Source organism: Dreissena polymorpha, chromosome 4 (assembly GCF_020536995.1).
Source record: "Dreissena polymorpha isolate Duluth1 chromosome 4, UMN_Dpol_1.0, whole genome shotgun sequence".
NCBI classification, from domain to species: Eukaryota; Metazoa; Mollusca; class Bivalvia; order Myida; family Dreissenidae; genus Dreissena; species Dreissena polymorpha.
In genome coordinates, this window is record NC_068358.1 from 52826693 (window position 1) to 52833955 (window position 7263).

Below are 7263 nucleotides of genomic sequence, written 5' to 3' on the forward strand. Positions count from 1 at the left end.
ATAAAGTTTTATATAAGGTAAGGCTCCTTCTTACATCTTTGATATCATTTTAGATATGTGCATGTTTCTTGTACCTGGTAAGGAGATTTTTTGTGAAAACTCTGTCCCGGACAAAGATGAGATACCCACTGCTGGGTAAAAATATCATGCCAATCAGGAAAAAAAACAATGCTCATTTTTTCAGACGTGTTGTATACGCTTACAAACAAGCACTCGGTGTATCTCCGGATAACCTGAATATTACCACATATCAGCACCAGAAGATTAGATAATGGATGTCCAAGGTCTGGTATATATTTAATGAAAACGATTCAATCAATATATGACCAAACCAACATTACTTATATGTAGCCAGGTTGAAAGTCATATTAACAAAAGTCATAAAGCAAACGTGTCAAACGGTAGCCGTTTAAAGTTTTTAAGACCCGAATTTAACACTTTTTTTCGACGCTAACGTAAACATTATCAATAAATACTATCCTTCATTTGGAAACCCTAAGCCTCAATTTAACCTTTCAGGAAACACCAACACAGATGACAGTGGTGCAGAGTGGTAAAGCTAGACGTGTTTTTAAGTGCTGCATAAAAAGTGCGTTTAAAGTGGTTAAATCGTATGGAAACAAAGCAAAACAAGAGCACCGCCTTGCGGGTGCAGACCGCTCATCTATTTTCTTTTTAAAGGTGAAGGGACTCTCATTTTAAATCACAAAGGAGGGAGGGGTGGAGTGAAGAGCGGTGCATTGTGTGGGGGTGTGGACATTTATTTCATTATCTTCCAAAAATGCGAAAAAAAGGGGAAAAAAATCGGGGGGTGGGGGGTGGGGGGGGTGGGGTGGGGATTCTTGGGTGCGATGGTTGGACGGTATTTCAAACATAAAATAATAAAAATAAATATTTGTGTTTTTTAACCGTTTCAAAAAAAAATTGGGGGGGGGGGTGAGGTGGGGGGTGGTATAGTGTGAGGGTGTGGTGGTAATTTGTGAGATGATCTTAAAAAAAAATAGGGGGGGGGGGATTCGGGTGGGGGGAGGGGGGTGGGGGGAGATTCTTGGGTGCGATGGTTGGACGGTATTCAAACATAAAATAATCAAAATAGATAGTTTTGTTTTTTAACTGTTTAAAATAATTGGGGAGGGGGTGGGGTGGGGGGGGGTATAGTGTGAGGGTGTGGTGGTCATTTGTGAGATTATCTTAAAAAAAAAAATAGGGGGGGTTCGGGAGGGGCACGGGCGATGGTTTGGGTGGAGTCTATTGTGGTATGTCAGGTAAGAGTAGTTTTGTCAAAGGATCAATCAAATCTAATCATAAATAAAGAAGTTATGGCAATTTTAGGAAAATTTAATAATTTGACCTTGAAAGTCAATGTCATTCAAAGGTCAAGGTAAAATTCAACTTGCCAGGTACAGTAACCTCATGATAGCATGAAAGTATTTGAAGTTTGAAAGCAATAGCCTTGATACTTAATAAGTAAAGTGGATCGAAACACAAAATTTAACCATATATTCAAAGTTACTAAGTCAAAAAAGGGCCATAATTCCGTAAAAATGACATCCAGAGTTATGCAACTTGTCCTTTTACTGTACCCTTATGATAGTTTGCGAGTGTTCCAAGTATGAAAGCAATATCTATGATACTTTAGGGGTAAAGTGGACCAAAACACAAAACTTAACCAAACTTTCAATTTTCTAAGTATAAAGGGCCCATAATTCCGTCCAAATGCCAGTCAGAGTTACATAACTTTGCCTGCACAGTCCCCTTACGATAGTTAATAAGTGTTGCAAGTATGAAAGCAATAGCTTTGATACTGTAGGAATAAAGTGGACCTAAACACAAAACATAACCAAATTTTCAATTTTCTAAGTATAAAAAGGGCACATAATTCTGTCAAAATGCCAGTCAGAGTTACATTACTTTGCCTGCACAGTCCCCTTATGATAGTTAGTAAGTGTTGCAAGTATGAAAGCAATAGATTTGATACTTAAGGAATAAAATGGACCTAAACACAAAACTTAACCAAAATTTTCAATTTTCTAAGTATAAAAAGGGCACATAATTCTGTCAAAATGCACGCCAGAGTTATCTAACTTTGCCTGCCCAGTCCCCTTATGATAGTAAGTAAGTGTACCAAGTTTGAATGCAATAGCATTGATACTTTCTGAAAAAAGTGGACCTAAACGCAAAACTTAACCAAAATTTTCAATTTTCTAAGTATAAAAAGGGCACATAATTCAGTCAAAATGCACGCCAGAGTTATCTAACTTTGCCTGCCCAGTCCCCTCATGATAGTAAGTAAGTGTACCAAGTTTGAATGCAATAGCATTGATACTTTCTGAGAAAAGTGGACCTAAACGCAAAACTTAACCGGACGCCGACGCCGACGCAGACGCCGACGCCAAGGTGATGACAATAGCTCATAATTTTTTTTCAAAAAATAGATGAGCTAAAAAGGATAGAAATGTTTAGTTTTGGAAGCTTTTAGTTATTGGACCTAGTATTTTTGGAGATTATAACTATAAAAGTGAGTAAAAGAAGAAATATTGTTTCATTCTTTCGGTGCGCATACATGTATACAGTTACCTATTGATATTGGTGAGGGCTGTGTGCAATGACCGTGACTGTATAGAGTTGTGTAGTGTTTGTGAAAGGATTATACGGACACTATACAGGTATGTCTCAGCTGACTGAACATTCCTAGATCGACCTTTTGACCAGCAATTGACAAGTACATCTCCCGGAGCACAATGGGTATTTCGGTGCATCAATGGCGTTCAAAAATCGGAACATTTAGCCAGCCTGTCAAATGTAAACAAACATTGCAGATATTAAAACCAATGGGACTTTCTTTGGCAATTAAGGCTGTGTTATTTTATTTGCTGTTAGCGCAGTGCGTCGAATCAAACCCAGGCCCTCCCAAAGCAGGTCGTAACAGCGGCACAATACGCGGACGCAGCGACGCACCCGCGTCTTCGTCATTCGGACAGGAAGCAGACGTCCCAGCATCGTTGACACGGCCGTCACGCGCTTGTTCATCAGGGCGGTCGACCAGCCAGATATCTATTACAGACATGTAACACTTCCGGGACCCAAGGGCGATCTCGGAAACGGACACAGGAGATACCGTCACCGACGGCGTTGAACAACTAGATTGCCAAAATCTTGACTTTGGTCTTATTCTTCTGGAAATACGCAAGGACGTAAAAGGAATACACACAAAATTTGATATCATGGAACATACAGTAAATCAACTTAAAGAAGATAACGAAGAGCTGAAAAAACAAAATAAAAATCTCGTGCAAACAGTCAATGACCTATCAGAACGTCTGAAGCATTTTGAATCTGTCTCTGAAATTAGTCAAAACAAACATGAAAAAATTGAAACCCAAATGAAACGAAACAACGTTTCATAATGTTCCCGATCAGCAAAATGAAACGAGACCGATGTTAATTGACACTATAAAACATCTTCTAACGGAGAAATTTAGCATTAATTGTGATTCAATTCTGATCGACGACGTTTTCCGCCTACCGTCGCGAGCCGGCAACAGGTCGATTCTTGTTCGATTCGCCCTTCTGCACGATCGGGACCGCATTCTGACGGCATTCCGGGGGAAGAGGAAGAAAGGCGATCCCGGATTCCGAATAGGAGAAGATCTTCCTCCGAGAATCGGAAGGGCTAGATCGGGGTTATTTCCTCTATTTCAGCAGTGTATCGCCGAGAATAAGCGTGTACATTTCAAGTTCGACAAACTTATAGATGAAAATACAACTTACGCATACGACCAATCTCTTGCACGACGGTTACATTACATTCACCTCTGTGTTGGGCTCAGAACGGACTATTGTTATGAAAGCGTCTCATTCATGTCATGATCATACCAAGCGTTCATCATTGAGGCTACAGTATACTAACAATCTCTTGCACGACGGTTACATTGCATTCACTGCATTAAAGAAAACCATCTCATACCATGATATCTTATATCAGTCTTAATTCATTATTATAAAATTGATATGGTTTTTTTTATGTTAAGAAACCAACATACATACACACGTCGAAGCAATTCCTAACGTCACTCAATAAACATTATGTTCAATTGTTTACATGTGTAAAGTGTGTGGAATGATTCCATCTGCGTAAATGGGCAATAAAATAGTTCCAAAGAGTTGCATTAAAACTCGCAAGTTTTGCACGATTTATCGTACATTTAAAAGTCATATTTCTTAATTTAATGCATGCGATCTTAAATATCCAATCAAATATACATTGAATGCGTTTGTTCGGTTTTAGCTATTTTATAGACAAAATGGCGTGCTGAGCCTTTCGCAGAGTTGTATCAATCTTCTGCACGACGGTTACATTACATTGACCTCTGTGTTGGGCTCAGAACGGACTATTGTTATGAAAGCGTCTCATTTATGTCATGATCATTCCAAGCGTTCATCATTGAGGTTACAGAATACTAAACAATCTCTTGCACGACGGTTACATTGCATTCACTGCATTAAAGAAAACCATCTCATACCATGATATCTTATGTCAGTCTTAATTCATTATTATAAAATTGATATGTTTTTTTATGTTAAGAAACCAACATACATACACACGTCGAAGCAATTCCTCACGTCACTCAAAAAAATATGTTCAATTGTTTACAGTTGTGAAGTGCGTGGAATGATTCCATCTGCGTAAATGGGCAATAAATTAGTTCAAAAGAGTTGCATTAAAACTCGCAAGTTTTTGCACGATTTATCGTACATTTAAAAGTCATATTTCTTAATTTAATGCATGCGATCTTAAATATCCAATCAAATATACGTTGAATGCGTTTGTTCGGTTTTATCTATATTATAGACAAAATGGAGGGCTGAGCCTTTCGCAGAGTTGTATGTGAGAGCAAGGAACGACAACTCTGCGTGGAGATTGGAGTTGTATGTGAGAGCAAGGAACGACAACTCTGCGTGGAGATTGGAGATTGACTGACAGTATTTTTCATAAATTTCATAACTAAAATAATTTGTAAACAACACCGCCCATTAATGGTTACAACCCAATAGATATATATGGTTACATATAATACTAAACAATCGAGTCACGCATAGCTATATTCCCTACATTAATCAAAGATATTTCAATACACAATTATGTGTGGATCGTTGCATTAGTCAACCTATTTCACGGAACGTTTTAAATTAAGACAGCTGTTCTGATTTTATCTTTATCAGATATTGAGAGTGTACGGATATGTTTTCAATACCACCGGTAAATCACTTAAATATCATCAAGTAAGTGACTAAAGTAAAACATTGTGCTAAAACGGGTTTCCTTCGACTTGAAAACGCAAAAAAGCATTAATAGTTGATCTTGATTTTTGACGAGTTCTTTCTTGCTTTGTACATGACATATATGTGGTATTGCCTAGATCGAACCGGCTTAGAATGCCCTTTAAGAGATGCATGGTTATGGCAGTCTCTAAGTGTAAAATGTTGAATTTATTTTGGCTAAAAGTTGTCACTATAGGCCAAACATTTAATTATATATGGAACATTTACTTGTTAAAAAGTGCTACTTTTTTTATATACAAACCGTGACGTCATACGTCATTGCCATTTTGTGAACGGATGCGTAAGTACACTTCTCCATCTGCATACACTAGCTCGCGGAAGCGTACAATTATTCCTAAACAAATAATGTCTTGTTTGTTTTGTAAATAATGCTTTAAAAATGATAACACTAATGTTGCGTAAACTTCAAAAATACTAGAAACAATGTGTGTAAAATGTACGTGCAAACAATACGTTAACTTCCGCTGCCATGTAGGTTATACTTTCGCTTCAAATACGTACGCAAGCATATACATTTTGGGGAAAAAACGTATGTGTATTCATCAAATCCGGCGAATAAGCAATCCCAAATTGAATGTAATGGTGCACAGAGTGAGTATATGAGCATTGAGAAGTCAAACTCATAAATAGTTGTGTGCGTTTGTATACTATAGTGGAAGCGTTTCTTGCAATTGCAAAGTTATATGCAATTAGCTAGTGATAGATGAATATGCTGCTGTCATTGGATCCTTACAACCATCCAGGTAGTGCTTAAAACAATCAACTACATTATTTTATAGTACAAATTGACTAAATATATTAGATATTCACATTATTCCGGTTAAGCGATGTATAATCTTTATACTCTTTACAAACCGTGTCAAAGTCAGGGGGAGGGGTCACCTTGGCTGAACTAAAACACTGATAACAAACTACACAGCATAGTAACTATTGAAAAAGAAAAGTCCAAATCCGCGTTAAAAAGGTTGCTTGTTGTTTTAAATTAGATTATAGTATATAGTTCATAATCTTCAACGACTTTGTTCTATGCGAACAACATTCATTAGTGTTTTATTAAATAGTCTTTAATACACAAACTGAGCAATGTAATGCCATGAAATGAACAATAGTTATTTATTTGTAGATTTTTGAATAAAATTAATACACGTGGTAATTATAATGCTATTGTCCGTCATGATACAATGATAAAATATTAAATATATGGACCAATATACAAAGCAAATCATATTCATTTACATAACACGCTCTTACCTCCGAGCAAACAAAATGATGTGATCTAAATATGTCACAGACAGGTTGCTGTGACATCGATCGCACTGCTTGATCCAGAATCGACAACTCAAGAACTTGTGTCTTGAGACAAATAAGAAAATGTGTATAGAAAACAGTTTTCATGAATTAATTGTCTTCATATCAGCTTCTGCAATAAACTTTTCATTAAAACACCGGGCAATCTTAAATTCTTAGTGCATCTTCAAAAGTCAACTATTGCTCAGAGCTGATTTGTGCTTGTACCGCGTCACGGGATATCGGAATCGGAAAAAAATATCAGAGAATATCTGATTTAAATTATTAAATACAAACTTTCCAATCGATGTTTATTCAATTATATCTCATGCCGTTGCAACAATCGTAACGTACCGTAAAGCATAAAGTCAGTTTCACTTTAAACCCCATTTGAATTTGAAAACCAGTACATGATTATTCTACGAAAGCAATGACTTCACACACTAGTTCTACAACGTTCACTGTAGTTCTACAACGCTCATTGTAGTTCTACAACGCTCACTGTAGTTCTACAACACTCACTGTAGTTCTACAACGCTCACAGAAGTTCTACAACACTCACTGTGGTTCTACAACGCTCACTGTAGTTCTACAACGCTCACTGTAATTCTACAACACTCACTGTAGTTCTAC